Source organism: Piliocolobus tephrosceles, chromosome 2, assembly GCF_002776525.5.
Source record: "Piliocolobus tephrosceles isolate RC106 chromosome 2, ASM277652v3, whole genome shotgun sequence".
NCBI classification, from domain to species: domain Eukaryota; kingdom Metazoa; phylum Chordata; class Mammalia; order Primates; family Cercopithecidae; genus Piliocolobus; species Piliocolobus tephrosceles.
The window spans coordinates 111,209,325-111,231,876 of NC_045435.1; the positions used below are offsets into that span (position 1 = coordinate 111,209,325).

At 35.0% G+C, this 22,552-nt stretch overlaps 1 protein-coding gene and 1 long non-coding RNA gene across 2 annotated transcripts in view; one reads left to right on the forward strand and one right to left on the reverse strand.

The window, feature by feature from the left end:
- NAALADL2 (N-acetylated alpha-linked acidic dipeptidase like 2) overlaps window positions 1-22,552 on the reverse strand; it is a 978,063-nt gene that overhangs the window by 9,098 nt on the left and 946,413 nt on the right. The gene's annotated exons all lie outside the window — the stretch shown is intronic.
- LOC111521419 lies at window positions 14,030-17,316 on the forward strand. The gene is made up of 3 exons (XR_002724943.1): window positions 14,030-14,095; window positions 15,195-15,403; window positions 17,230-17,316. It is a non-coding gene; the product is annotated as an uncharacterized LOC111521419 (long non-coding RNA).

Sequence of the window (22,552 nt, forward strand, 5' to 3'; positions counted from 1 at the left end):
TTCTCGCTCCCTAGCCTCCCCACAGTTTTGGCAAGCCACAATGCTGCTTCTCTCTCTCTCTCTCTCTCTTCCCCCCGCCACCCACCCTTCCTCTCCCTTCCTCTCCCCTACTCCCTCTCCCTCTCAGTCTCTGCAAAACCACCATGTTACCATGTGAACAATACGGGATTAGTAAGCCTGCTGGAAGAGGAAAGAACACAAGGATCTGGTCAGTAGAGGTTTGTCTTTACTAGCTAGCCCCAAGACAACTTCACAGAAGAGTCACTGGTTGCAGACACAAATACAGATAACAAGACCCAGCTCAACCTCAACCAGAAGAACCACCTAGCTAAGTAAAGCTTAAATGGCATATTGAAGAATAGCAGAAAAAAACAGTTATCGTTTTAAGCCATTAGATTTTGAGGTGATTTTCAATGAGGCAATAGGTAATTTATAAAATTTGGTAGTGTTTTTCTTCCCATGAGAATTTGTTCTTTATTTTATTTTATTTTATTTTACTTTATTATTTATTTATTTATTTATTTATTTATTTATTTATTTTATTTTATTTTATTTTATTTTATTTTATTTTATTTTATTTTTGAGACAGAGTCTCGCTCTGTCACCCAGGCTGGAGTGCAGTGGCCAGATCTCAGCTCACTGCAAGCTCCGCCTCCCGGGTTCCCGCCATTCTCCTGCCTCAGCCTCCGGAGTAGCTGGGACTACCAGCGCCCGCCACCTCGCCTGGCTAGTTTTTTGTATTTTTTTAGTAGAGACGGGGTTTCACCGTGTTAACCAGGATGGTCTCGATCTCCTGACCTCGTGATCCGCCCGTCTCGGCCTCCCAAAGTGCTGGGATTACAGGCTTCAGCCACCGCACCTGGCCTATTTATTTTTTTTATCTTTTGAGACGGAGTCTCGCTCTGTTGCCCAGGCTGGAGTGCAGTGGTGCAATCTTGGCTCATTGCAAGCTCCGTCTCCCAGGTTCACGCCATTCTCCTGCCTCAGCCTCCCGAGTAGCTGGGACTACAGGTGCGTGCCACCACGCCTGGCTAATTTTTTTGTATTTTCAGTACGATGGGGTTTCACCATGTTAGCCAGGATGGTCTCAATCCACCCACCTCAGTCTCCCAAAGTGCTGGGATTACAGGCGTGAGCCACCGTGCCCATTGACAGAGTACAATATGGATTTGACAGTTCTTAAATGACTAGCTAAACTCAGGAAATATCATTAGTAAATCATGCCAAACAGTCCTCATGAGGTATGCATTACAAAGTTAGGATATCTGTACTGATTTATTAAAAGTTTAAAAATCCGTTCACAGAGTGACAGATGGAATTTTCACATAAAACAAAAACCAAGGTCAACCATTGTTATAGACTGAATGTGTTCCTGCCTCAAATGCACACGTTGAAGCCTTAGCCCCCGCAAGTGGGATGATACTAGGAAGTGGAACCTTCAGTGTAATTAAATGTAGATACGGTCATGAGGATACAGCCCCCAAGATGAGATTAGAGCCTTTTTATGAAGAGGAAGAGGTACCAGAGATGCAGCAAGAAGGCAGCCACTTACAAGCCAGCCAGAGTACCCCCTCCAGAACCTGGCCAGACTGCCACCCTGATCTTGAACTTCCCAGTCCTGGGAACTGTGAGAAATAACTGTCTGTTGTTTAAGCCACCCAGTCGTAGCATTTTGTCTTAGGCAGCCTGAGTTGACTATGAAAACCATCACAGCATAATTTTTTAAAATACGAATTATCTTGAAGAGGTATAACCCAAGAAATAGATAAAAGTGTCTGTTTTCATTTATAATTAAATATAAAATAGAACAGGGGACTGTAGAGGGAATAAACAACTGTGTTCTTTTGCAGTTACTGTCAAGAGTTCTCAGTCCATCTAACTACATTGTTTTTCAAGAGAAATTTCCTGAGTAAGAAGTTATCTTTTAGGATATTCAAGTAAGACTCCCATTCCACTATACGATGCTTGATAGTTTAACAATAAAGGAAACTTAAATTTTTCCATTAAAAAACCTTCCATTAATTCAAAAAGAAGACTAAAATCAGATAAAGCTAACACAATCCTTAGTGCCTTTCAGAATTTGGAGAAGAGAGTGATATAGTTGACTACTTTTTTTTTTTTACACTCATTTAATTGGTTTCTTGTTTTTATTTATATTTCATTGCAGCTATTTTCTTTCATGTTATCTCTAACTGTATGTATGAACTCAAACTCAATATTTAGATAACTTTTCTTTCTTATTTGGAACTCATTATCTCCTAGTATTTCAGCTTTCACTCCGTAGGTAGAACCTGTCACCCTCCAAAGACAATTTTATTTGAATACCCTACAGGCTTTTGACAATTAATATAAAGATGCATTTCCTTTCATCTACACCCTAAATATTTGCATTGTCCTTTTTCCATTGTTCTTTAGTTACCTCCATTACCTCTGGTAAACAGTAATGCTCAGGTCACAAAACCAAACAAAATAGGTAATTCAGCTTTATTTTTTTTTTCATTTATTTTCTGATTTTAATAATGAGAAGGATGTGGACTATTTGTTTTGGAAGTTCAGTCTAAAGCCAAAAGTTTGTCATTTAAGATGCATCTATTTGAACAAAGTGAGTAATTCAGCCAGTATTGATTTTTTTCTGCTTATTCTACTGAACAGCCTTCATTAAATATCTAATATGAGTAAGTCACTGTGTTAGTTGCTTAGGGATAGAAACTAGAAGTTTACAGTCTAGGTTGGAAGCCAAACATGTAATGAATAAATCAAAATATTATTTTGAACTTATTGTTTCTATAATGCTTTTAATAAATACTATATGGTATGAGGTTATTTAATTTTATGTTTTATAAAATTCTTCACTTTATTCTATATTTATATTCAACTGTTAGAAAATGCTGCTTTGGGCCAGGTATGGTGACTCTTGCCTGTAATTCCAGCACTTTGGGAGGCTGAAGCGGGCAGATCATGAGGTCAGGAGATTGAGACCATTCTGGCTAACAAGGTGTAACCCCGTCTCTGCTAAATATACAAAAAAAAAAAAAAAAAAAAAATTAGCCAGGCGTGGTGGTGGGCACCTGTAGTCCCAGCTACTCGGGAGGCTGAGGCAGGAAAATGGCATGAACATGGGTGGCAGAGCTTGCAGTGAGCCAAGATCATGCCACTGCTCTCCAGCCTGGGTGACAGAGAGAGACTTCGTCTCAAAAAGAAAATGCTGTCTTGTTATAAATTTTATCTTGCCTCTCTATGTCATACACTGTCCATTGTCATGTAGTACAAAGTCTACAAATATTCTATGCAGTGCTCACTGTGTGCTTTATGGTTTAGGAGAAAATCTCCAGAGGTAGTTCCTCATGGTATGAATTTAACTTGGGTTATCTGATCTCAATTGTCATAATGTTGATTCAGGTAACACAGTCCTAATTAAGCATAAGACAATTCTTTAACCAAACAGATTATTTCAGAAATAGGTATGTGAGCAAATGTTGTCAAGTACATTTGAGAGAAAGTTTCCTGCAGAATTCTAAAAGCAGTAGTTCCTTGGATTTCTGAAAGAACCAGCAAAAGCTAATCCACCTTTTCCTTTTGAAAAGTATGGGTTATGGATATGAAATCTATAAATGCCACAACTTCTTTTACCCCACCAGGAGGAAATCAGTCTTAAGATGAGCTTATACTACAGAAGGTAGAGCTGAGAGACTGAAAGAAACTTACTCCTTGATGACGTGATTGCAATACTGCATCAATCCAGCCTAATATCTGCATTTCCTCTTGATTTTCAATTATGTGAGTTAAGCCAATGCAACTAAGACTTTGTGTTCTTTTCAATCAAATGTATCCAGATATACTAAACTTATTGATTACTTACTATAGTTATGAAAAACACGTATTTTCTTTTATAATTATAGATATAATTTTCTTTGACCTAAAGAGTTTAGATAATTCATTTAGCTGACATTTGAAAATGATTGCCTTGGGGTCAAAAATACTTGGTTTCTCTCGAATAGCAAGTATTCAAGATGATTTGAACACTTTAAAATCAACAGAACGTTGTAATGTTTGCTTAATTTTAGCTAGAATGAAAAGTAAGTACAAAATGCAGCAATTGACCTATTGAAACTATGAATGTTGAGGTATTTAATGAAAGAATGATTTAATGTAAATTACAAAAACTAGGAACATCACATTTCATATTTTTAAGAATTCTTACAGAAGATAACACAACAAATATTCACTTTGAAAATGTGTCAAAAATTAATGTTTTAAAGGAGCACTTTGGTACTTTTTCGTAGCTGAGTAAATTTCCTCACAGTTTATTGGTGTGTCACTATTTTTAACAACGTTTACTGGCACAAGGAAATGAAAATGTTGTGGTTTTAATTTGTAAACAAATGGACACAAAAACAACGTATTATACAACTTTTAAAAAGTAAAACAATCTTATTTCAAAGTACCATTCATTTTTTCTTTTAATGCAAGTACTAGACAGGCATTTTTAGTGATTATGTTAAAGTGAATTGTGAAAAGAATTTCCAAGTTGTGAGTAAATAGTAGAAATATCAGTTTTTTTTTTTTTTTTTCTTTGGGAATTCTAAAAGTAAATTCATCCACACTGTCAACTGTGAGTGTTAGAAGGTTGAAGAGGGTCCTTTGTGCTGTCCTCAGGTACCCAGCACAAAATAGGAGTGCATGTGGTTATATCCAACAGAGATTAACATGTCCAATTTAAGAATAAAATTAATTTATTGAAAAAATATACTAGATATATATTTTATATACTATTTACTATATGTAATAGTTTACAGAAATGATAGAAGACATTGAGAACCAGTCAGTAACCAAGGAAAACTAAGTATAAGAATACTGACAAGATCCCATTATAGAAATAGTCAGTTTAGGACATCAATGTTTGAGACACCCCCACTGCCACCTTTGCATTGGGAACACTCCTCTGTCATGATAATCTCGCTGCCTCTACTTCTGCTCTGCCACTGACAGAGGCTGTCCACAACAAGAGCGAATAATGTTGAACTGTGCCAATGTCTTGGTTTCTCTTCTTTCAGATGTAAAGTCCTGGGAGGGGTCATCCAGTTGGCTAAGCTTAGGGCACGTGCCTTTACCCTAGCTCAAATACAAATATCTGAACTCTGCTTCACCTTCTGTGGAGAGACATATGCCCTGCTTCCAGCTAAGCTCACAGGGGACTCCCCCCATATAGAAAACAGAGTTTGATACCAGGGACTCAAAAATAAATTTTGGAAGAGCAATATCCTCTACACTGCTAATAGAAAAGTATATTTGCGTAAGATTCTTTTAGAATTATTCTCTAGTTTTCTGCCCTGCTATATAGCACATTTTTCTCCTCATATTAAATATTAGCAAGTATTCTATAATGTTCTAGGAATCATTACCAAATTTAATGTGCAAAACTTTTAAAGGTGCTTAAGAGATTCAGATGCAATGGATCTGAGATGCTTCATTTGAGTTTGTATTTTTTTCCCAGCTCCCTAACATAAACCTAATGCACGACACCCACATAAACTCAACAATTCCCCCAGTGAGTTTTACATATACAAAGAGGTCTTGTCTTGTCTTTTTTTTTCTTTTCTTTCCCCAACTAGTTTCTTCTGGTGTCATGTGCAATTATACACAAAATTACACGATTTAATTAACATTATGTAAATAGTGATAGTTAAAGTGTGAAGGAAAGAGTTATCTTTTTGAAAATGAACCTGAATGTTTTGGACAGACTTACATAGATTAATTGATGAAATTTGAAAATTTTATTCAATTATATGTGGAGACATAACTGAAAAGATTATGAATAAGGAGAGGAAAGGAGTATATTGACAAGGTAGAACAAAATCTGCATTGCAAGTACCTATTTCTTGCTCTGAGGTGAAGAAACTGAAACTAGGAATGTTAGACGATGCATTATATGTGTTGTTTAAACAAGAAAGTAAATCTAGAATTCCAACTCCCAGAACAATACTCAAAGAAAAGTTCTTTGTCTTATACCAAAAGATTCATAATGAGTGTTTCAGTTAAAATAAAATGCTTTTTCAAGCATCTAAACATCTACTGGTTCTGCTTGTGTCACATAAAAGGATGTTTATTCTTCAGGCGGTATTTAGTCAAAACTATACTCCTAAAAACTGAGAAGGCACCTAGGTAACATCTTGAGTTCCAACTCTCATGAACGGGTGGTAGTGACTTGAAGTACTAGATGAACAATGGATCTGGGGCTGTTTGTGGCCCCAAAGAAAAACGTCTGTCATTACTCAGACTCCTGTTCACAGACCCTGCTTCACTGAAGATTATCTAGCCTATTTTCTTGATAGTAATGCATAGGATTGTTGAAGTAATCAATGCATGTATAAACCAAGTTATCAAAATGAAGAGAAAAAGTCATAATTATTTGGTGTTAGTAATTAAGTTAGCCAATCCTAGTAAGTCTTTTGAAAGTTTGTATTCTAAATCCCCTGCTTTTCCTGTTTATGAAATCTGAGACAACTAAATAATTGTTACATTTCCTATTTACCAGATGCTCTAGACTCTGTGGTCACTGTGTGTTTAAACAACTGCTCAATCCATTATTAATTTATTAAATTACACTTAAGGAAAACAAAATGCTTTTGTATTTTTTTATTAATAATGCTGAGTTTCATGGATGTTTAGCTCTTTTTGTAAGATGTGTGTCACTATCTGAAGTACATACTAGTTTTTAAAGTAATTGACTTTATTTTGTGGGCTCAGTTCTATTAATCTATATCCACCTTTTTTTCTTGAAACCTAATATTTAATATACGCAGAAAATAATGCATGCAGTTCTTAACTGTACCCTTTGGAACCATGACCCTAAATAGAGAAGAATAAAAGTAATGGGTTCTTTGTACTAGACATCTTGATACAAGTCACCTTGACATTTTGTTCCATGCTTAATGAATGTTCTGGCAGGCATGCTAATCCAATATCCTGAAAATAACATTACTCAGTGAATTCTGAGCCATACAAAAGCCAAGACCTAAAGTAGTAGAATATGTTCTCGGTTGAAATTATGTAAATGTCAGGTAGTCTGTGTGATGATTCCTCAATTGTATAAAATACATTAGGATGATTAAGTCATATGTGATGGTTAGATGACAGAATTTTAATACTTTTAACACAGAGAAGACATATCCAAAAGAGTCTACATTTTAATACAAATAAAGTCATAGAAACTCTCATCATATCTAAGAAAATTTACAAAGAATTTTACAGTAGAAGTTGACAGAAATTAAGGAAAAATAATTACCTTGAAAGCTCATTCATCAAGTATTTATTAGGCACCAACTGCTATGTGGGATATGAAAGAATTACAAAAACAATCTTAGTTCCAAAGGGATTGTTGAGTTTTGAGTTAATTTAAATGGGAGTGATTGAACAGTTTCAGAGTTATGGTCTTCTGCATATTTGGCTAATATACTTACAATAAAACAAAATAAACTCTGAAGTTAAGGAATTCCACCTATTTTTCTTGTTCATGAAGACCTTGAAATATAAATTAAATTTTGAATCATTTTGAATATTTTATCTTCCCTACCTCAGAAAGAGATAATTTAGAGATGTTGGAGATAATTTGTAAAAATATCATGTAAAATCTACCTTGTAAAAATACTATGATATGCTAATAAAAATTTTAGTGGACATCGCAGCCTGTTATGTAAGTTTATATAGTTTTATTTTTCATAAATGATTATGTTTGATAATTCTTTGCCTTCATATAATTATTTGAGTAAGATTTCAATATTGTTTTCTAAGAAATATACTTACTTATATGACCATCTAGCCATGACTACGAGTACTAATGGCTATAGCTTAAAATTAAACTACAGTCATATATTACTTAACTACAGGGATATGCTCTGATAAATGCATCATTATATTATTTCATTATTGCGCAAACATGTGATAGCATGTACTTACACAAACATAGATGGTATAGCCTACTGCACGTCTACACTACGTGGTATAGCTTATTGCTCATTGGCTACAAACCTGTACAGTACAAACCTGTACTGTACAGAATACAATTATAACACAATGATAAATATTTGCATACATAAACACATCTAAACATAGAAAAGGCACACTAGAAGTACACTATAAAAGACTAAAAAATGACCTGGCACAGTGGCTTATGCCTATAATCCTAGCACTTTGGGAGGCTGAGGTGGGTGGATCGCTTGAGCTCAGGAGTTCCAAACCAGTTTAGATAACATGACAAACCTCATCGTTACAAAATATACAAAAATTAGCTGAGCATATTAGCACACACCTGTAGTCTCAGCTACTTGGGGGTTGAGTTTGGAGGATCACTTGAACTTGGGAAGTCAAGGATGCAGTTAGCCCAGATCATACCACTTGCACGCCTGCCTAGGTGACAAAGTCAGACCTTGTCTCAAAAAAAAAAAAAAAAAGTAAGAACTGTACACCTGTATAAGGCACTTACCATGAATGCAGCTTGAAGGACTGGAAGTTTCTCTGTTTGAGAAACAACAGTGAGTGGTAAAGGAATGTGAAGTGGTAAAGGAATGTGAAGCCCTAGGACATGATTACTGTAGACTTTATAAACACTGTACACTTAGGCTATACTAAATTTATTTTTAAAATAGTTTTCTTTCTGCAATAATAAATTAGCTTTAGCTTATTGTAACTATTTCACTTTATGAACTTTGTAATTTTTAAAACTTTTGGATTCTTGTAATAACACAGCTTAAAACGCACACTTTACTGCTGAAAAATATTTTCTTTTTTAAATATCTTTGTTCTAAAAGCTCTATGTTAATTTTTTTTACCTTTTAAACTTTTTTTGCTGACAATGAAGATACAAACACATTAGCCCAGGCCTACACAGGATCAATATCATCAATATCGCTGTCTTCCACCTTCGCATCTTGTTCCACTGGAAGGTCTTCAGACACACTTGGAGCTGTCATCTCCTATGATAACAATGCCTTCTGGAATACCTCCTGAAGGACCTTCCTGAGGCTGCTTTAGAGTTAACATTTTTTTATAAGTAGGAGCATACTCTAAAATAACAATTCAAAGTGTCATATAGTAAATACATCATCTAGGGTTGAAGTCCTTTATTATTATCTCCAAGTATCATGCACTGTACTTAATCGTATGTGCTATATGTTTATATGACTGGCAGCAGTAAGTTTGTTTACATCATCATCACATGATGTGCATTGTTCTTTATGTTACTAGGCAATAATAGGAGATTTTCAGCTCCATTATAATCTTATGAGACTGCTGTAGTATATGTGGCTCATATTTGACTGAAACATCGTTATTCAGCACATGGTTTTATATTATAGGTTTGCCTTCGTGTATGATGTTAGACACACTCATCAAAATCCCATTAAAAACAATAAGAATAGTTTTTAAAAACATTTGTCAATTTGAGAAATAACTTGAAAGTAGGAGGATATAAATTTCCAACAAGTGCATATTCAACTTTATTTATGGTTTCATTTTTAACTGAGTTCTCAGATATTTAATCTCTTAAAAATAAGTGTTGACTACAAATTGAAATTACACATTTCAAAGTAAAAAAAAAATGCTCTTCAGAAAAATGTATGCTGGATACTTGTAATAGGTAATTAGCTTCACCACTAATCTCTCATGTACTTTTTGAAAATAAGGTTATTAAAGAGTTGAGCCCAAAGGCAAGGAACACATAGCAAGGAAGGTACAAAAACAATGATATTTTAATCCTTAAAGTACAGCAAATAATTGTGATATTGATATATTTATCACAAAGCATTTCCAATGATGCCTATTCTTAAAATTTTGACATGTTACAGTTTTAAAAAAATGGCTTCATTGAATGTCTCTATTCAACTCCATGTAGCAAGGTAAACTTTGCTTTATCTTTTTTAATGGAATTTGAAAATTGCTTTTCACTTTCCAAATGGAGATGAGGTACAGTGACAACAATCGTTATTGCTACTATTGAACAGCTGTGAATAAATAAAGGCTTTGAGGATAAACCATACCAGCTTCGCCGTCCTGTGGTTTTATTCACACATAAAGTGTCCGCTCAGAGAAAAATCTTGTCTGACAGTATTTTGGAACCATTTCTTTTCCATTCTTGTTATTTTAGTATTTGCTATTTTTATGTACCTTTTTGAGATATGTGTGTATATATGTATATATTTTATGTAAAAATACATGTATATGTAAATTTGTATATGTGATATGTATACACATACTGTTTGTGTGTGTGTGTGCATGTGTGTGTGTAGTATGTTGTGTTTAATCAGTCCTACACTAGACTATGAGGAAAAATTCTAAGTGTTTTGCCTCCCCCAATCACATAACTGAACAGTAAGCTGCTAATTATACTATGAAATATTACATGTTATAGTAATAAAAATCAATAAGAATAAAAGACATTCCACACTGAACAAACGTATTTCTGTTCTAAGAGACCAAAGGGCTGATAATATAGCTTATAGACATGAAATTGAAGATAGAAAATCTTGTATTATTTACAGATTGTTGAAAATTTCCACAGCAGCCTGTCTCAATATTCTCAAATTACCATATTCTTCTTTTCATTTCAAGAAACCTTAATTTTCATTATTTTCCTATTATATTCCCAAATCTTAATTTGCATCATATTTGCTTTGTCAAAATAAAAATTTATTTACAGAAATACTACTCATACCACTAATTATCCTACTTGAAAATGCATAGTATGAGGTTCACCTGAATACCTAATAGGGCTTAGAAAGAAGTTACTGTCTAGTAACTGAACAAAGTTCATAAAGTCACTTCTAGGCCAAGTACATATCATGCCTTTATATGCTTAATGCCATAAAAAATACATCATTATTTTTGCCCTATTGAGGTAGGAAGAACACTTTAAAGAAGTAAACATTTTGGAAAAAAGTGAATTACATCTAAAAAGTAATATCAATAACAGAGAGAGGGAAAAATAAGAAGAAAATACTAAGTGGTCAGTATCAAAATTATGTTCATCTAAGTGTACAGTACATGCTGTTTCCCATGTAAGAGATCAAAACACACTGCCCCCAAACATGCTGTTTTGGCCTATTTGTTATTTAGAGTAAAAAACATTTGAAAAACAGCAGATGTAAGAAGGGCACTCTGAACTTCCTTTTGCTTCCTGAAAGCAGGAGATTAAATTCCTATGTGAAAGACATGCTTATCACTAGGGAAGTGGAGACTGACAAAAATCTACACAAATAAATCCTGTTGAACTAACCAGCCAATCTTATCTTCCTAGTCATTTTTTCCACAATTAACTGCCCTAGCCCACACTCCTCTGTCTTGCCGCTTTTCCACAATTTACTATTCTTTGTTCAGCCTAGTATATAAGCATTCAACTTCATTTCTTTGAGTCTTCATTTTGTGTGTGTGTGTGGGGGGGATGGCTCTCATGTACGTGTAAAAATTACTAAATAAAATTTGTATGCTTTTCTCCTGTTATTCTGCCTTAGGTAAGTTTAATTCTTAGACTCAGCAAGAAGCCCTAGGAGGGTAGAGAATACATTTTGCCTCCCTTACCCCTACAAGACAAGCTTCCTGCCCCATCACCACCATTCTCTCTCTCCATGATCTGGAGCACATTAAAGTTATTTAACTCTGAAACTCTTCTTCCTCACTTGTAAAACGGAAAATATTAGTCCTTACAACCTAGAGTTTTTATAATAATTACATGAACTGAAACATGTAAAGTGCTTAGCACAGTGCCTGGCATATACAATAAAAAGCTTTATATGTGTTACTTATGCTATTGTTTGAGATGTTTGCGTTTGGCTTCCTTGGGTGCATAAGCCCACAGCCCCGTAATTCTCAACTGACTTTGGCCTTAGTAACACAGAGCTGTGAGACCATCAGATGACATCTCCTGCCCAGGAAAGAGTTCGTCCAAAAGGAACTTTCCAGTAACAAGAGAGAGACCACTTCTATAGGTCACTTCTAGGCCAAGTACATATCATGCCTTGTAAGAGTCTATACAAATAAACTAGCTACCCTTTTATATTTGACCATGCCATTAACTAACTGAAAATGCCACACATTCTTTTTTTCTTGTAACTACTCTACTTCCCTAGTGCTACTTTTTTTCTGTATATATCCTTATGGCCAAACCAGGAAAAATCTATCTGACACTCTGGACCGTGCTTCACAGGGAATGAATCCCTTCCTCCACATCCCTAGTAATTCAGCCCCACCAAATAACTTTAAATTTTATATTGCTTTAGATAGGAAGGTGTTGGTTTTCTAGCCAGACATATGTTAGTCACAAAGAAGAAAGATTATTTTAAAAGATGTATGCAGATCAGAATAATCAGACAGCCAATAGTAGTGGTATACACACAGACACACAGACTGCATATAAAAACATTATGCTAAATGTATTTTAAACTATTACAGAAAATGTATCTTGAAGTTCATGATTAGGTTGAGAGAAGCAAATTCTTTGTAATTTTTAAAGGATCATGGTAAATTACTGAGGAAAAGTTCTACATTTTCTGACTTGGAGTATCGGAGGAGATCCAGCTACTGACTCTCAGAGACACTGATGAAAGGAAAGACTTTTGTGGTCTGGATAAACAACAGCACTAATTTAACACAGTTCAGAGTCCAACTACTCATGTTTTGCCAACAACCCTAGGCAGAGTTTGTTATTTATTCTGAGTGCAACCACAGAGGCTGATGGTTTTATCATACCACTAGTCACACACTCTTGTAACTCTGACAGATATTTGTCTCTTCTTGGCAAAGCTGAAGAACACGAGTTTCTTGTTCATTGTGTATTTCTCCAGGTTTCTAAGCAGTAGATAGTAAATAAATTTGATTGCATAAATTAATAGTGATAAAAGTAATAACTAATACTTGAACATTTAGTATATGCTTACCCATATTCCAAGCATTTTGCATATATGTTAATGCATATAATCCTCAAAACGACTTAATATCATAGGTACTATTATTATTTCCATTTTATAGAGAAAGAAACTGGATGCAGAGAGATTAGCTTAACATCACATAGCCCTTGACAAGTAGAGTCAAGATTTAGAAAAGTACATTATTGAAAGGATTTTAATTTCAATATTTTAACTGCTTTTGGATTTATTTTAAAACAATATTCCAACAGGAGCTAAATTTGAAACTCATGGATTACAGAAAAAAAGCTTCTGAAAGAAACAATAAAATAGACCTTTTCCAACTTGCCAGAGTGTAGCAAACCCCAAACTGACAAAAATTCACAGTTTCATCAATAAGAAGACAGCAAATAAATTTTACTCCTTACTCCATGACACTGGTTCCCTTTCAAAGTCAAGTTAGATGGTATGAGATAGTTGCCTGAGAGTGTTTTGTAACAATGGAGTCAGTTTATTACAGATATTAAGCAATTACCACCCACCCTAAACATTTAAATCTGCATCTCTTTTAATGTAGCAATTTAGGGTTGAACCAGCAGGTATTTTCTGAGCATAATAAAGACATTGTTCCAAAAGCAAAAATATAAAAATAAAGAATATAACCTTCAGATATGTACTTCGTAAACTCTCACTCTGTTCCCTTCTTATCCACTGTATTTCTGTTAAATGCCTGCCCCTTTTGATAGAGGGGAAAAAAAATCATGAATTGAGATTTAATCATTGACAAACTTTCTATAAAATTTCTTGAATAATTTTTATTAAGCAAAATTGGGATCAAAGTCCAGTCTTCGAGATGCAGACTTTGGGATAACTGCTTCTTAATGTAAAGGGAATGCAACAGGTAAATAAAAGGGGAAATCTGCTAAAATAAAATTAAGCAGTTGAAGACAGATTTTACGTTGTATTCACTTTACTAAAAATGGTAATCGATGGTTTCCATAAAAGAATTGCTCAGAGAGGTCCAAACAAATAAGGACTACGGGGGAAGAAAAAGACTCTGTTTTCTGAATGGCAGTTGTTGGTAATATAAGGACAATAAGAGAATTAGAATGTTGGATGGGGGAAGGAGAGCCAATGTTACAGGCTTAAAGAATGAATGAGCAACACAGGATAAAGACAGCAGCGAATAGGCTACTGGGGAGGTGTGTCAAATGGAGGAGAGTACAGTAATATGAAAGAGTTGAGGGGAGAATGTTTGATTTGTTTTAAGACAGGCCTTGGAAGTATGTTTTCAAATCAGAGGACAGAAATCACTGTAGCAACCAGAACGATTGATAATGTGTAGAAATGAAGGTGAGAAGAGCTCTGAAAATTGATAGAGCAAGGCCATAAGGTAGGAAAAGGAGGCAAGAAGAGAGGTGACCAAGTTAGCTTTGGAAAAAATCACTTTTACTCTTAGACAGAAGTGAGAGAGAAAAAGATACACACGGTAAGACATAAAGGGATGAAAAAGACGGAAAGCTCCTGTGCTGGCTCAGTTAAAATACTTTATGACTCAATTCTATTAATATAATTTACTTGCTATTGTCCACTAATACTACAAGTGTGGTAGTGTCCTGGCTAACCACAGCTACAACTCTTCTAGCCCACTGGGACTCCTGTGATATTAACACATTATTGCTTCTCTATTGACCCTTTGGTATCTGTGTAGTGTGTGATAACACATTGGGGTTAGATTTCAGTGATTCTTTCTGATGGGGTGCCCAAAGCAATTTCATCCATGATTACAGACTTAGATGAATTCAGGCGAACAGACATTGCAAATTAGCAAAAGAATGCTAAGGAAACATCTAATGAGAATTTACAGAGAAAGTACTTTACCTTTGGATCATCTAGTTTCAAACATAATGCCTAGAATAGGATAGGCACATAAATGTTTGCTGAATTAAAGGATTTATGAATGAAGCAAATAGCAGAGTTTTTGTTTGTTTGTTTTAATGGGGCTTTAGAGAAATCAGATTATAGTTGCAGAAGTTTAGTAGCTATAAGGTGAATTTTGAGTAACAACTATTATTACAAGTAATTTCATCTGAAAATAATATTATTCAAAGATAAAGAAAATATTCATTTTCTATATTATGTATGACAGATGAACGAATTTACATTCAACAAATATTTTAAATTTGAATTTTGTTTTGTTTTGTTTTACTTAATGTCTCAGACCCTCACTCCTGTGGACTCCCATATTTACTTTTCCTTTTTATATCTTCCCGCTTCTACATTTGCCATCCACTATCATAGACACCTATAACAACATCACCAACCATAGTTGGGGTAATGGAGAATTTCTTTTAAAAAAAAAAAAAAAGGCCTTACTAGTTTCTGATCATATCTGAGACATATCATAAGCCCAACATCCTACCTTGAGTCAATTCAAGTCAATTGGGTATAAGAAAAAATGTTGGATATTTGGGAACATCTATAGCAACACTGTATAGTGGAACTATAATGTAAGTTGCATGTGTAATTTTACATTTTCTAGTAGTAAATTAAACTAAATAAAAAAGAAATAAGTGACGTAGTCTCATTTTATTTACAGAATATTATAATTTCAACATGAATCAATATAAAAATTATTAATGCTACATTTTCACTTCATTTTTATTTTGTGGTAGTATGTCTTAAAATCAAGTACATATTTTATACTTATTTTAATTTTCACTAACTGTGTTTCACATTATCAGTAGCCACACATTGCTAGTGGCTACCACATTGAACAGCATAGATCAATAGGTCCAGATTACACAACTACAGGCTATTTTTTTTTTTTTTTTTTTTTTTTTTTTTTTTTTTTTTTTTTTTGAGACGGAGTCTCGCTCTGTCGCCCAGGCTGGAGTGCAGTGGCGCGATCTCAGCTCACTGCAAGCTCCGCCTCCCGGGTTTACGCCATTCTCCTGCCTCAGCCTCCCGAGTAGCTGGGACTACAGGCGCCCGCCACCTCGCCCGGCTAGTTTTTTGTATTTTTTTTTAGTAGAGACGGGGTTACAGGCTATTTTTTAACTAAACAGCTAATTGAGTTCCTTAAAAAAAATTATTCAGAATTATTTTTTCCTGAAAACAAACCAATGAGTCAGGCTTATAACTACTTACATCTACTTTACTACTTTGTTAGGCTCTGTATACTTTTTATAGACATCTGATAAGGGAGTTGCAGGAATAAGCCAGGCATTTTTTAAAAATAAGGATTTAAAAAAATTTTGTCCTAACCTTTTCTTTAAAAATGAATATAGGTAATGAAATGGAAATCTGAAACAGCAGTTTATTTTATTTTATTTTATTTTTTTGAGACGGAGTCTCGCTCTGTAGCCCAGGCTGGAGTGCAGTGGCCGGATCTCAGCTCACTGCAAGCTCCGCCTCCCGGGTTTACACCATTCTCCTGCCTCAGCCTCCCGAGTAGCTGGGACTACAGGCGCCCACCACCTCGCCTGGCTAGTTTTTTGTATTTTTTTAGTAGAGACGGGGTTTCACCGTGTTAGGCAGGGTGGTCTCGATCTCCTGACCTCGTGATCCGCCCGTCTCGGGATTACAGAGTGCTGGGATTACAGGCTTGAGCCACCCCGCCCGGCCAGCAGTTTATTTCTTAACATTTATATAAGTCAAACATTTTTTGCTGCATGCTGCCTGTATAGAGGTCCTGTCTATGTCTAGCTTACCATAAATCTTATTGTTTAGAATTTTAATACCAAGGAAAGCAAATAAATATCTTATAATCTTGTTAAAAGAACTTCAAGATGTCCTCCCACTGCTGAGGCCTTTCATCATGTAATTCAGAGTAAAGATTAGTGGTTATGTTATGGAATCCTAAAATAATAGTGTATATCAGAAACATTGACAGATCTTTAACTGTAGCAGCACAAAGTATACTACTAACTGTTCCACACATCATCAGTAAATAGGAATTTAGGATACAGTTTGCTACCTTGACCTTCAAGCTCCAATTGTGTTTCAGTCATCAAGAGTTCATACGTAGTATAATTTACAATCTCTGAAAAGAGACTATGTGGACACAATAAACCACATATGTTATATGGGGGAAGAGTGGATATATAGTTGGCTTTATGGTCTCAAATTCAGTCAGCCTTACTGGCAGAATTCACTTATGTTAATTCATTGGTTTTCAATCAGTAGCAAATAGCTAGTGTTTACTGTCCTTTTATTTTCTATGATCTTGTAACATGTGTTCATTGTAGAGAACTTTAGATATTGTCCTATTAAGCTAAACACATTTAGGTCTCAAAGATCTCTCAGCAAACATTTTTCTGATTATCACTTTAAGATGAATATCCCTGAATTACATGAAAAGTTAAAATTATACTCTCCTATACCAGAAAGAGAGCTACAATCAAGATGACTTTATTTATGGACGGTAACATTCCTACTTATTCTGAGGTCATGCTTCCTGAACACTGCAATCAAATTAAAATAACTGCAATCAAATTAAAATTATTTGCCCTTGGAAGGGCAAATAACTCACAAAGTCCAACAGACTGTCCCTTAAGAGAGTTGGAATAATACTGAATAACTGAAGCAATCACCAGCAGGTTCTAGCAGCTAGACACAATGACATCAATTAGAAGTAACCAATAACAATACAGAAATGAAAAGAAAAATAACAAAACACTAAAGTATTAATTCACTTTTCTAGTTTTCAGTAGCAGACTATCTGTAGTTATTATGTCATAGAGGCAAATGACTCTCTTTGAGGACTTTATTGTATTATAAAAGAATATATAACTTGACCTTCAATCAACAAGAGAAAGTTAAATATTATTTAAGTGGATTTTGAGAAACATAACAACTGTGATACCTTTCAGTAAGGTTTTCTTGAGATATACCCTTCCACTTTCTCCTTAGCATCTCTTGAAGACTGGAGTCTACTAATTATAAGATCCTGCTTAAGTATCATCTACCTGTTACCATGATGCCTGCCTAAATCCTACCCCAGCTGAAGAAAACAGTAACACAAATCCTTTTAATCCTAGATTTCTCTGTAACTGTTTCTTCACTTTTTTGGCAGTTATTGTTGAAGGTATTTTATATGTATTTTAGATTCTAAGGCACGGGAAACACTAAAGTGTTGCAGAAGAAACACTAAAATGTCACAGAGGTTAGGTTACAACAGCAGGAAGGATCTACTATTCCTAGGGTTGGAGAATGGAAATATTTGGAAATATTAAAGCTTAGAAGATCAAAGGAAGCGTCCTGTGAAGTTGAAACTCAGGCCTCTGAATAGGGGCCACTGCTTAGCTATAACTGATGTCTCTGAGATCAGAGATGGAACCCTGTGTAACTGGACCCCAGACTTATAAGGAAGGACTTTAGTCCACTTGCGCTGGTGTCTCTGATGAGTATCATGAGTCTGATTTAACTAATGTTGGAAAAAGTGAAAATCAGTATTAACTTCTACTACTAGAATGAATTGTCTCTACTTAGGTGAAGAAGCATTGTTAGGGTGACAATGACAGGAAAAGAAAGCTAAAACAGGAACAAATTGTAAATAGAAAGAAGCATCTTTTCTTACTCCCTCTGGCTTCCAGCTTTCTTTTAGTGCTTCTTATTAGAGTTTATCAGGGAGTCAACTGGCAAAGTGAAAATGCAATTTGTAGAATCCTAGTCCGATGGAATTGCAACAACAACAACAAAATAAAGCTTAATAAACTGGCACATCTATTCAGAAGAAAGCCACTGTCTAATCTACACTCATATGCCTTGTATTATCTGGTGCAGTGAGCTGAATGGTGACTGCAAAGATATGTCCAGATTTAAATCTCTAGGACCTATAAATGTTACCTTATTTGCTAAAAGTGTCTTTGCAGATGTTGATATGGTTTGGCTGTGTCCCCACCCAAATCTCATCTTGAATTATAGTTCCCGTAATCCCCATGTGTTTTGGGAGGGACCCAGTAGAGGGTAATTGAATCTTGGGGGCGGTTCACTCTTGCTGTTCTCATGATGTGAGTGAGTTCTCAGGAGATCTGATGGTTCTACAAGGGTCTTTTCCCTCTTTTGCTCAGCCCTTCTTGCTGTTGCTATGTGTAAGTTTCCTGAGGCCTCCGCAGCCATTCTGACCTGTGAATAATTAAACCTCTTTCCTTATAAATTACCCAGTCTCAGGTATGTCTTTATTAGCAGTATGAGAACAGACTAATACAGATGTGATTACAGATTTCAATATAAGGAGATTATCCTGTATTATGCGAATGAGCCCTAAATCCCATCACAAGCCTCCTTGTAAAAGAGAGATGGGGAGAGATTAAATAGATACACAAAGAAGAGAAGGCCATGTGAAGACTGAGGCAGAGATTGGAGTGATATGGTCACAAAGAAGGGAATGCCACAGTCACAGGAAATGGATTCTCCCTTAGAGCTAGAGAAAACGTGGCCTTGCTGACCTCTTGATTTCAGACTTCTGGCCTCCAGAACTGGAAGGGAATAAATTTCTGTTGTTTTAAGTCACCTAATTTATGGCAATTTGTTATGAAAGCCACAGGAAACTAATACATTTAGGTTATGCCTTTTACATAATAGATATTACAATTTTATGAAGTAAGTAAAATGAGAATAACAAAACATTTGATTTACTCAGAGAAAGTTTAATCTACATAGAAAATCTACTAACATAACACTAATGAGTTAAGATAAATGGAACCTGTCTAAACCTAATCAAAATTGTATGCAAAATTAATAATTTGACTTTGGAAAATATGATTTTATGGATTATCAAGTCTTTCAATTGTGACTTATCATAATAAACGTATAAAATAAAAGGGCAAACATTTTCTGAAGTAAAATGAAGCATAAGTACTCATCAATCTCTAGTAGTTAATCTAGAAAAATATTTTACTACATTTTTAATTCTTAACTCTCTATGTCTGAAATGACTTTCTATTCACCCATTTGATATTCTATTTTAGGAAAAAAGATGGCATTATGAATCAGCTTTGAAAAAATGCCATTCTTTCATTGTTCAAAGCTCTCTATTTAATTTCATGGTTAAGAAAAGAAAAGAGAAATTGGAAACACAGGAAATGTACAAACCACCTGCAGAGAGGATACTTAACATTTGGTGCCTATATTACATTCTTCCCTGTAAAACTTTTGTGTCTGACAAGGATACATTTTATTGGCTTTTGAATTATATTGTGTAAAATCAGATTGAGTTAGCATATCATCCAAACTCCCTGGTGTAGCATATGTAAGCTTTGATTAGAAGATGAGACCTACTATGATTAGCAATAAAAGAATTGGAGGCACTGTACCTGGCACAGTTGAAGGCTATCCCTTCCAGAAATATTTGGCTATGTTTCCTCCCATTTCACATTATTGCATAAAGACTAGATTACTATTTGCATGTAATTAATTTGGATGAGAAAGAGAAGGCAAGGCAAATTTTTAGTCTACATTAGGATTAGCCAAATATAACTAGACAGATACAAACAGAATTTCTTCTCAAGATTATTTAGTCATTTAAAGTGCATAACAAAATTAATCTTGCCTTGTCAATCATATTATTTGAGCTGAAGTCAGCAGAATCCCATTTGGAAAAGATTCATTCTGTCTACATCATAGCTGTTAAAACCCACTCCTCATGGGAAAGACCTGTTATTCTTGATTTCTTCCCTCATCTTTATCCTCATATCTAATCCATCACCAAGTTTTTGTAGAGTATATGTCCGAAATGTTACAAATTAATCTTCTCTATATTTGCATTCCCACCAACATGATCTCTGTGGTGATTAATTTTACGTGTCAATGTAGTGAGGCAATACTGCCCAATTGTTTGTTCAAACACTAGTCCATATGTTGCTGTGAAGGTGTCTTACGGATGCAATTAAGATTTACAATCAGTTGACTTTAAGTAAAGGAGATTGCCCTAGATAATGTGGGTAGGCTTCATCTAATCAGTTGGAGGCCTCAAAAGCAAAACATGAGGTATCCCGAAGAAAAAAGAACTCTGCCTTGGACTATTAATATAATATAGAAATTCTAAGTAAATTTATAGCCTGCTACAGCCTGCCTACAGATATTGGAGTCAAGACTATAACATCAACTCTTCCCTGAGTTGTCAGCCTTCCTTATCCACAGATTTCACACTTGCCAACCTCCTCAATCATATGAACCAGTTCCTTAAAATTAAGCACAGACACACACAGAGACACACACATAGGGACACACACACACACATGCACACACACATATACATGCAATCTTTTATTGTCCTATTGTTCTGTTTCTCTGGAAAATCCTGACTGACATGCCTAGATTATTAAAAGAGCACATCAGTGCTAATTTTTCCATTTCTTCCATTACCTCTAAAATCTGTTTTCTACGTAGCAATCAGAGATACACAGAATACATGATGAAGATTACACATAAATAGACAAAAAGTATGTTATAATCTACCTATAATCAGATATTAAAGGTCCTGAAAATAAGACTTAACCCTTCTCTGTGGCCTCTAGGCCCTTGTTTAATTTTTCAGTCTCGGCCCAAGTTACTCCCCCAAATCTATTTAGCTACCTTAAAGGAAAAGGTGATGTTTCTTTCCTTCAAGACAATTGTAAAGTTTGTGATTACATATTTATTTGTTCTTTTGTCTGCTTATTTTCTGTTTCTTCCCAACAGAAAGTAAAGTCCCAAAGGGTAAGGTTGATATTTATATTTTTGAGCATTGTATTCTCAGTGCCTGGTATAGTTTTACATATGCATATTAATTCATAAGCATATGAATTAATAAGTATAATGGAATCAGTAGTAATTTTAGATAAGTATTTTGAAAAAGTGACATCAAATTCTAACTCACAGGTAAGAAAGGTAATAAGATTAAAAAGAGAATCAGGAAATGCAAAAAACAAAATATCACCCAAGCCATAGGCATTAATCTTATAGTCTAGATAGGAGTAACAGCAAAGTATTAAATATCCATTTTTGTATGTGTAAGATAAAATATATTCTGCTTCTCTTTTGGCTCACAATATGACCATTTTATTCAAACTCTGTTTTAAATCTTCTTTTTAATACCACTACAGTCTGTGAAACTACTACAATTTTTTTTTTTTTTTTTTTTTTTTTGAGACAAAGTCTCATTCTATCGCCTAGGCTGGAGTGCTGTGGAGCAATCTCAGCTCACTGCAACCTCCTCCTCCCAGGTTCAAGTGATTCTCCTGTCTCAGCCTCCGGAGCAGCTGGGACTACAGGGGCGCACTACCACGCACAGCGAAGTTTTTGTATTTTTGGTAGAGACGGGGTTTCGCCATGTTAGCCGTGCTGATCTCAAATTCCCGACCTCAAGTGATCTTCCAGCCTCTGCCTCCCGAAGTGTCAAGATTACAGGCGTGAGCCACTTTTGTTTGTCAAAAAACAAATGCCTGACTGAATTTGTTTTTTAAAATAAAATTCAGAATGACTGCAACCAGGTTCTATTCCTTAACTGATTTATGTAATTTACCATCTCTGGTAACTTTGAAGAAAAGAAAAAGTAATTTTTCTGAACTTCAGAGCCCTTACCAACACCATGGGGAAAATACCAACCTGGATGAGTAATCTGATAGATCAAAAAACTGTATACGGAGCCCCTGGGAGTATGCGGAGAGAGAGAC